This window comes from Nematolebias whitei, chromosome 9 (genome assembly GCF_014905685.2).
Source record: "Nematolebias whitei isolate Nwh7 chromosome 9, NemWhi1, whole genome shotgun sequence".
Lineage (NCBI taxonomy): Eukaryota > Metazoa > Chordata > Actinopteri > Cyprinodontiformes > Rivulidae > Nematolebias > Nematolebias whitei.
Window position 1 is genome coordinate 14,826,963 of NC_056506.1, and position 9,716 is coordinate 14,836,678.

Here is a 9,716-nt window from a genome sequence, read left to right on the forward strand (position 1 = left end):
GGTTTGGACATGTCCAGAGGAGGGACAGTGGTTTGGACATGTCCAGAAGAGGGACAGTGGTTTGGACATGTCCAGAAGAGGGACAGTGGGTATGTTGGTAGAAGGATGTTAGAAATGCAGCTGCCAGGAAAAACAAAGAGGATGCATATGGATGCAGTTAGAGAGGACATGGAGGAGTTGGAGTGAGGACCAAAGATGCAGAGGATAGAGTGAGATGAAGGAGGATGACTCTCTGTGGAGGCCCCAGAAGAGGAAAAAGTTGAAAGAAGAAGAAAGATAAAGAACAAAGCCATTTGTATAACGCTATATAAAAATAAATAAAGAAATAAAAAAAGGTGATGCTAACTTCAGTTCATCTGAATTCTTTGTTGGTTTTCTCAGCTCGAACACAGACATTTGCTCAGGCTTAAAGCAGTGGCGCTATATGTGAGGACAATATTATGGACATTCCTCTCCACCATGTCTCCGTTCAAATTTTGCCCTCAGACTCTGAGGGAAGGATAAATATAATTATTTTGTATACTTATAACACCTGTGTGCTCCAATTATAGGGGCATCACTCTCCTTATCATCCCTGGTAAGGTCTATTCAGGGGTACTGGAGAAGCGAGTCAGATCGTTGGTTGATCATCAGATCCAGGAGGAACAATGTGGGTTCTGTTCTGGCCGTGGAACACAGGATCAGCTCTTTACCCTCACTAGGGTCCTTGAGGGGTCATGGGAGTTTGCCCATACAGTCTACATGTGTTTTGTGGATTTGGAAAAGGAATTCGATCGTATTCCTTGGGGTACACTGTTGGGGATGTTCCGTGAGTATGGGATTGGGAGCCCTTTGTTATGGGCTGCTCAGTCCCTATACAAGCGGTGCAAGAGTTTGGTTCGCATTGCTGGTAGTAAGTCGGACCCCTTCAGGATGAAAGTTGGACTCCGCCAGACCTGTCCATTGTCACGATTCTGTTCATAACTTTTATGGACAGATCAAAAAAAGTGAAATCTGGTCCTCTGGACATTCAAAAGAACAAAACAAAGCAAAACAACAACAAAAAAAATGTAGAAACGTTTCGTATTTCAAGTTTAACAAGTTTAACGTACTAATAGCTCATCAACACCATCACAATTCCAATAACAACACATTCGGTGTAGGACAACACTCCAGTAGACAATTACATGCCAGGGAGACAGAAAAGTGGGTGAAGAATTTATCTGACAGACAGCTCACCCAGCCAGAGACAGAGATTCTTGCCAGGGGACTGAATTTTGCGGTTGCACCAAGTAGAATTCCTCTGGTGGAAATTATCACAGCCACAGAATCAGCCATTCGCAACAATAAAATTAAAGAAGGTGAAGCAGAACAACTCAGAATCAAAGTTTCATCCTGCCTCAGCAATGCCAAACCACCACCTTCCAACATCAGTAGAGAGGAGAGGGATGCACTCACCACGCTTAGCAAGGACAAAAACATCATCATTCTCCCAGCAGACAAAGGAAGGTGCACAGTGATTTTGAACCAGAAAGACTATCATGAGAAAGTTATGACACTCCTTAGTGACTTAAACAATTATGAACCTCTGAAAAGAGATCCAGGAAGTGATTACAAGAAGATGATAGATTGCCTGAAAATTTTGGAACAGGACAACGCTATTGACCGTTTTCTGTACCACAGACTGTACCCAGGGGAGGCCACACCTAGTCTGTATGGTTTACCTAAAATCCACAAACAAGGTGTACCTTTAAGACCAATTGTTAGCATGATTAACTCTGTCACTTACAATGTTTCCAAATATCTGGCGTCTGTACTCATCCCTTTAGTTGGCAGCTCAGAACACCACATACAGAACACCTTGGACTTTGTGGATAAGGTGAGGGATGTCATCATGGAGACTGATGAAACAATGGTCTCTTTTGATGTCACATCACTCTTTACGTGCATTCCTGTTGATGATGCAGTAGAGGTGGTCAGTTTAAAATTAAAATCAGACACCACTCTGAGCAGCAGGACCACGCTTTCCACAGAACAACTGTGTCAACTCTTGAAACTGTGCCTGCAGTCAACCTACTTCACATATGGGGAGCAATATTATAGGCAGAAACATGGGTGTGCTATGGGGTCTCCAGTTTCTCCTATTGTTGCCAACCTGTACATGGAGGAGGTAGAAAAGAGAGCCTTGACGTCCTTTTCAGGGACACCACCAAGTCATTGGTTCAGGTATGTTGACGACACCTGGGTTAAAATCAAATCTCAGGAAGTCCAACATTTTACTGACCACATCAACTCTGTGGATAAATACATCAAGTTCACACGAGAAGATGAAAAAAATGTCAGGTTGGCTTTCTTGGACTGTGAGGTCTCAGTCTCTGATAGAGGACATTTGCAAACTGAGGTGTACCGCAAACCCACCCACACAGACCAGTATTTGCAGTTTGACTCCCATCACCCTTTGGAGCACAAGTTAGGAGTCATCAGGACTCTGTACCACAGAGCAGACAGCGTCCCCACTAGCTCAGGAGCCAGGCAGAAGGAGAAATCCCACACAAGACAGGCTCTAGAGCAATGTGGATATCCTAACTGGGCCTTCCAGAAAGCAGAGAAGAAACCCAAACAGGACTCCAGTCAGCCAACAGGTGAAAAGGAGGAACCCAGACCCAGACCAGTGGTCATTAAGTATGTTGAGGGAGTATTAGAGAAACTGAGACATTTATTTTCTAAACACCACGTCCCAGTGGATTTTAAACCCCAAAATACATTACGGCAAAGACTGGTTCATCCCAAAGATCCAGTCCCCCAGCACAAACAGAGTAATATTGTGTATGCTGTTCAGTGTCAGGAGAGTGATCAGTCTTACATCGGGGAAACTAAACAGCCACTGGCCAAAAGGATGGACCAGCACAGAAGATCAACATCATCAGGCCAGGATTCTGCGGTCTACACTCATCTCCAGACCAGCGGTCACTCATTCAGGGATGAAGATGTTCACATCCTGGATAGAGAGGAACAATGGTTTGAGAGAGGAGTAAAGGAGGCCATCTTTGTGAAGAGAAATCGTCCATCATTAAACAGGGGTGGAGGCCTCCGGGTTCAACTGTCCCCCTCTTACAATGCTGTTATTGCTAGTATCACTCAACCCCCTGTGAATAGTAAACAGCCATCAGTGTGCTAATGATCCATTGTTAGGCTGATGGTCCTTCTTGAGCATGTGAGCAGCTGGTTTTGGCTGTCAGCAACAAACTGGTTGATCCACTCTGAGAAGGTGCTATTTAAGAGACTGAGCTGAATACAGCACCTCAGACTGAGGAAGTCTTTCGGATGAAAGACGAAACGTTTCTACATTTTTTTTTTTTTTTTTAATCTATGTTTTGTTTTTTTGAATGTCCAGAGGACCAGATTTAACTTTTTTTTAGATTTTTCTACCTGGATTATTGAGCATGCATCAGGATATTTTTATGGATAGAATTTCTTGGTGCAGCCTGCTGGCAGAGAGATTCAGGTTCGTTGGCCTCAGGATTCCATCCCTGCACTTTGCAGATGATGTGGTCCTGTTGGTGTCATTGTGCCGTGATCTTCAGCTTTCACTGGAGCGGTTCGCAGCTGAGTATGAAGTGGCTGGTATGAGAATCAGCACCTCCAAATCTGAGGCCATGGTCCTGATCCAGAAAAGGGTGGATTGTTCTCTTCAAGTTGAGGTGAGGTTCTGCCTCAAGTGGAGGAGTTCAAGTATCTCTGGGTTTTGTTCAAGAGTGAGGGAAGAATGGAGCGTGAGATTGGCAGACCGATTATTGCAGACTCTGTACTGGTCTGTTGTGGTGAAGGGAGAGCTGAGCTGTAAGGCAAAGCTCTCTGTTTACCGGTCGGTCTACGTTCCTACCCTCATCTATGGTCATGAACGCTGGGTAGTGACTGAAAGAATGAAATTGCAGATACAGTTGGTTGAAATGAGTTTCTTCCGCGGGATAGCTGGACTCGCTGAGAAGTTCAGTTATCCTGAAAAGACTTGCAGTAGAACCACTGCTCCTCCACATCGAGAGGAGCCAGTTGAGGTGGTTCAGGCATCTGGTAAGGATGCTCCCTGGGCACCTCCCTAGGGCATTAAGTGCATAACAGATTATAAAGGAAGGAGTGAACAATGTCCCAAAGACCCATCTCTGCCTGATGCCCTCAACAAGTTCTATGCACGCTTTGAAGACCCGAACAGACCACCCAGCACCAGACTCACCTCACCACCGGATGAAGAGCATCTCAGCGTGACCTCAGCAGAAGTAAGGAGTACCTTCAGGAGGATTAATCCGCACAAAGCAACTGGCCCAGACAACATCCCCGGAAAAGTGTTGAAGGAATGTGCTGATCAGCTCTGTGAGGTGCTGGCAGACATCTTTAACACCTCACTTACCCTGGAGACAGTTCCCACCTGCCTGAAGACTGCCACCATCATCCCAGTCCCAAAAAGCTCTACAGTGACTGGTCTGAATGACTATCGGCCAGTGGCCCTCACCCCGATAGTCGCTAAATGCTTCGAAAAACTGGTCATGACTCACATCAAAACAACCATCAACATCAACGAGGACCCTCATCAGTACGCATACCGTGAGAACCGATCAACAGAGGATGCAATCTCCTCTGTGGTCCACACTGCACTCAACCACCTGGAGCAGAAAAACTCTTACGTCCGTATGCTCTTTGTGGACTTCACATCCGCCTTCAACACCATGATCCCCCAAACCCTGATGGACAAACTATCCACACTAGGACTAAGCCCCTCCATCTGCAACTGGGTACTAGACTTTTTAACAAACAGACCACAGTTAGTGAGGATCCACAACCTCTCCTCCTCCACCATAACCCTCAGCACTGGCTCTCCTCAGGGATGTGTGTTGAGCCCCCTCCTGTTTACTTTGCTCACATATGATTGTGCAGCTACCCATCCAGGCTGTCACATTGTAAAGTTTGCAGATGATACAGCGGTGGTGGGATGCATCACAAACAATGATGAGTCCAGCTACAGGCAGGAGGTGGAACACCTGGAGAGCTGGTGCAGAGAGAATAACCTTCACATCAATGTGAAGAAGACAAAGGAGATGATTGTGGACTTCAGAAGGAACAAAAACACCTACACCCCCCTGAACATAAGAGGATCTGTGGTGGAAGTGGTCTCCAGCTACAAGTACTTGGGTGTACACATGAATGACAACCTCAGCTGGAGCAACAACACCACCAGCCTGATCAAGAAAGCTCGTCAGAGACTCTACTTCCTCAGACGGCTGAGGCGAGCTGGTCTGGGAAGCTCAGTCCTCACCTCCTTCTACAGGTGTGCAGTGGAGAGCATCCTGTGCTCGAGCATCAATGTGTGGCATGGAGGCTGCACAGCTGCAGAAAGAAAAGCTTTGCAGAGAGTGGTGAAGGCTGCACAGAAATCTGTTGGAGTCAGTCTCCCCACCATCACAGACATCTACACCTCCAGATGCAGGAAGAGGGCCACCTGCATCATGAAGGACCCCACCCACCCAGCACACACACTTTTTGCCCCACTCCCCTCAGGAAGGAGGTTAAGGAGCATTAAGTGTAGAACCACTAGACTGAGGAACAGCTTCTACCCTGAGGCTGTTAGACTCATGAATCTCTAACTAGAATAATCACTGTGAAAAACCATATCATGTTGCTGCTGATCTGTTTCATGTTGCTGCTGATCTGTTTCAATGTTGATGTGTTCATGCGTGCACATCTGCTCACAGACTCATGTTCATGTTTGTGCTGATGTTCAATGTTTTATGTTATGAGTGCTTAGTGTATATTTAGTTGATGTTTTTCTTAGTTCACATCTTAGATGTTATTACTGTTTTTCTTATACATTTTATTGTTGGATGTAACTGGGACCCTGTGTACATAATTTCGCTCCACCACATGTACCACATGAGGTGCGAATGACAATAAAGAAACTCTGACTCTGACTAGGGAGATGCTTTGGGCAAGTCAAACTGGGAGGAGACCCCGGGGAAGACCCAGGACATGTTGGAGAGACTCTCAGTTGGCCTTGGAACACCTTGGAGTTCTCCCAGAAGAGCTGGAAGAGGTGGCTGTGAAAATAAAAGTCTGGGCCTCCCTGCTCAAGCTGTTGCCCCCGAGACCTGAGTCCAGAACAAGTGGAAGATAATGGATGGATGGATGGATGGATGGATGATAACACCTGAGGTTGCAATCTATCTTGCTATTTGAATAGTCTGTTTTGTATTGCTTTAGTATTGCAAACTAATAAGAAAGAACTGTGTCACACATAAGACTTTAAGAAAGTATGTCAAATGGATTTACATCCTTTAAGTGCGTAGAATATTTGTGTGCGTGTGTGTGTGTGTGTGTGTGTGTGTGTGTGTGTGTGTGTGTGTGTGCATGTATTTGATTGTATTACAAAGATCATTTTTGTTTCCATCTTTAACACACACAATCCCATAAAATAAAACTGCTGATGGGAAAACTGTAGGTTAATGCAGGATGAAGAGAAAGAGGAAACGAAGGAAGAAAGAGTTTTTTTAAGAGGTCTATTTGTAAAACCAGGAGTTTAAAGCCAGATTATAGGCCAACAATGACACAATCCCTTATGTTCATTCCTGTAATACGCTGTGTAAAAGAGGATTTCTACTTTATTGTGGTGGAATGCATCACAGCTGCCGTGTCTCCTCTGTCTGTTGGCCTCTTTAGGAAACATTTTTCTCCTCCTGAGGCCAGGTATAATCCCTGCATGAAGGAATCAGTGATGCCTTCAGCCAACTGCTGATCAGTCTTATAATGATTCAAATGTTATGAATGATACCACCAGAGGGAAAATTAATTCAGTCCAGTCAATGAAATGTTTGTCTGGACTAGCTGTGACTTTGAACAGAGCGAGGCTTGGGTTGGGTGGCAGCCTCCTATACTCTCCCTGTCTGTCACTCTGAGTTGGATTGCATTGGATTGTCTTAATTATCTCTAATGACTAAATTGTCCCAACTACTTGCTTCATTAGGTCTGGGTTAGCTCCATTAACAAGCAATGAAGCCAGAGAAGAGAAGGTAATTGTGGTTGTTAATGAAGGCAACGTGACGAGGAACGTACTAAAACTGTCAGAAAGGAAGAGAAAAAGTTTTGGTGTCAATTTGTTGTGGCACTTTGGTTTGAAAGAAATGAAAATGACTATGAAGAAAACAGTTTAATCAAAGGTTTTGATGGCAATGTTAACCTTGAACAGTGTAAGTTTCTAACTCACCACATTCATTACCTTTTTGAGCTCTGAGTTTTCAAATAGTGATCATTGTGTGTGTTGCTGATGATACAGAGTGATTTTGTGCTCTGAAGACAGATGCTTGAGAGGAAGGAAGGGGGTTCTAGTTTTATGAAGCTTTACTTTAGGTAGTTTCTCAATGGGCTGCAACTGCTATTGACTAGATGGTGAACTGCATTTGGGAGGGAGTCTCCAGAATGTTCCAAAATGTTTATGGGAATACTCAGTTATGTGAATTGCTTAAATTTTTTGTGATAAAATTTTCTCACAAACATGTCACTGAGTTATGTGCATCTTCATTTTGCCCATCTCTATCATGATCTGTCTAATGTGTTGAACCCATGCGCTGGAAGGCAACGGGAGACTCCCCTCCCCTCTCCCACTGAGGAAGTCTGCTGACCTATCAGAGGGACCTGGCTAAATAAACATTGTGTCATCATTTCAGGACTCTTAGATTCTCTCTGGCACTGTCTTGGGTAGAGAGTGTTTACAGAGCTCACCAGAGGGAACTGACTGATTATACCATTCTTATCAGATCTCCTACAGTGCCTCTGGAGCGTCCTTGGACACGCTCACCACTCTTGTTGTCTCCCCTCCCCTGCAGAATGTCTGCGTCGCTATATCCTTATGTGCAGGGTGTTTTTTTCAATTTCAGGCTCTCTGTCCTCGGCCAAGGATTGAGAGTCTGTTAGGATTTATTTTTGCCTCCAAATCCTAGACATGTTGCCACTTTCATTACTTTTTTGTCTGTCTAAACAGGCCTCACTTGTAAATGAGTCTTTGAGGCTTAATCAGTCTAAATAATGGTTGAATGAATGAATGAATGTAAAATAAGTAATTACATTTTATTTTCAAATAAACAAAACAAAATGCTGGCAGGGCAGCAAAACTTACTTTGAAGGAGTAGATGAGACACGGAGCGAGACAGGACATGAAAACCTTTCGAAGGCCAATCCACAGGCAACTGACAAGAAGCAAGGACGCAGAATATAGAGACACTGATAACAAAGAAAAACAAACACCTGGGGTGATTAGGATTAAGGACAGGTGCGACAGAAGCATAACATAAGGAAGAGAAAACACAGGGGCGTGCAGGAGGACACAAAACACAGAAACCCCCAGAATCTCAATATAGATGCAGGTGTCTTGAACCTACTTCCAAAGATGAACTTTGACACCTGCATGGAAGCTCTCCTCTGACAGAAGACAGACAAAGCTACAATCTCAAATGTGCAGGTCTAAAAACCACAAAGCTGTCTGTTTTAAAGGTGTACTCCAGCAGATTCAATCATACATGTGAAGATGGCTGCCATGGTGGGTAAGATGCGTGGGAAAGTGGACAACAAAATAATGTGCAAGGCATAGAATATTTTTGCAAGTTGTGCACATAACCCTAATCCACATAAACATGTATGGTATTTCAACAACTGTTCATCTCAGTGGATTGATTTTATTTATTTTTGTTTTTTTGCAATAGGCTACATTATTAATTGTGGGCGGCAGGTGGTGCAGTTAGCAGAGCTGCCGCCCGTCAGTGAGCAGATCACCCTGGTTCCAATCCCAGCCTGAGGACCTCTCTGGGTGGAGTTCGAATGTTCTCTCCGTGCTTGTGTGGGTTTTCTCCGTGTACTCTGGTTTCCTCCCACAGACCAAAAACATGCATGACTGATTGGTAACTCTAAATTGTCCCTAGAAGAGTGAGAGAGTGGATGTTGTTTGTCTCTATGTGTCCCTGTGATAGATTGGAGACCTGTCCAGGGTGTCCCCCACCTCTCTCACAGTGATAGCTGGACATGGGCACCAGTAACCCCCATGACCCGACAAGGAAGAAGTGAGCAAAGATATCCATGCAGGCTGCCTCAGAGAAGTTGACGGGGGAGAGGGTGAGCCCCATGAACCATCTTATCACTAGCAAACTGGTTGGTCCACTATTGCCCCCTTTCCGTTGTGACGGCGCGGCTCAGGTAAGCTCGGTTCACTAAGGTTTTGAACACTTTTCCACTGATACTTTTTAGCTGATTCAGCCCTTTTTTTTTGTCCCTTCTTCTCAAAGGGTTCAAGTGAGCCGAGCCTGCATAAAAACATGATGCCAGAACACTGTCCATCACTGGCTGCTCAAAGGGAGGAGTCACTGGATCTTTCAGAAAAATTTTCACCGATCCGCCATTTGCAATTACTCGGAACAGTGGCTGGACCTTTTTTTTTTAAAGATTTTACAAACAATAATGACAACACCGTGTTCTAATGCTACAGTGCAGGCGTGTTTTGTGCTTGGTGGCCGACGACAAAATTCAGAGCGAGCTAGATGGAGCTACGCCGGTCCTCTCCACCAGAGTTTCAAGCTGCGGACTCACCAAAGGCCATTGCCGGGACCCCGGTGTTTCCTGCTCGCGAAGGTCGAATGCCTATCCCGGCATACGGGTGGACCAGGACCGAGGATGGAAATGATTTTTTAAAACATTTTATGTATATA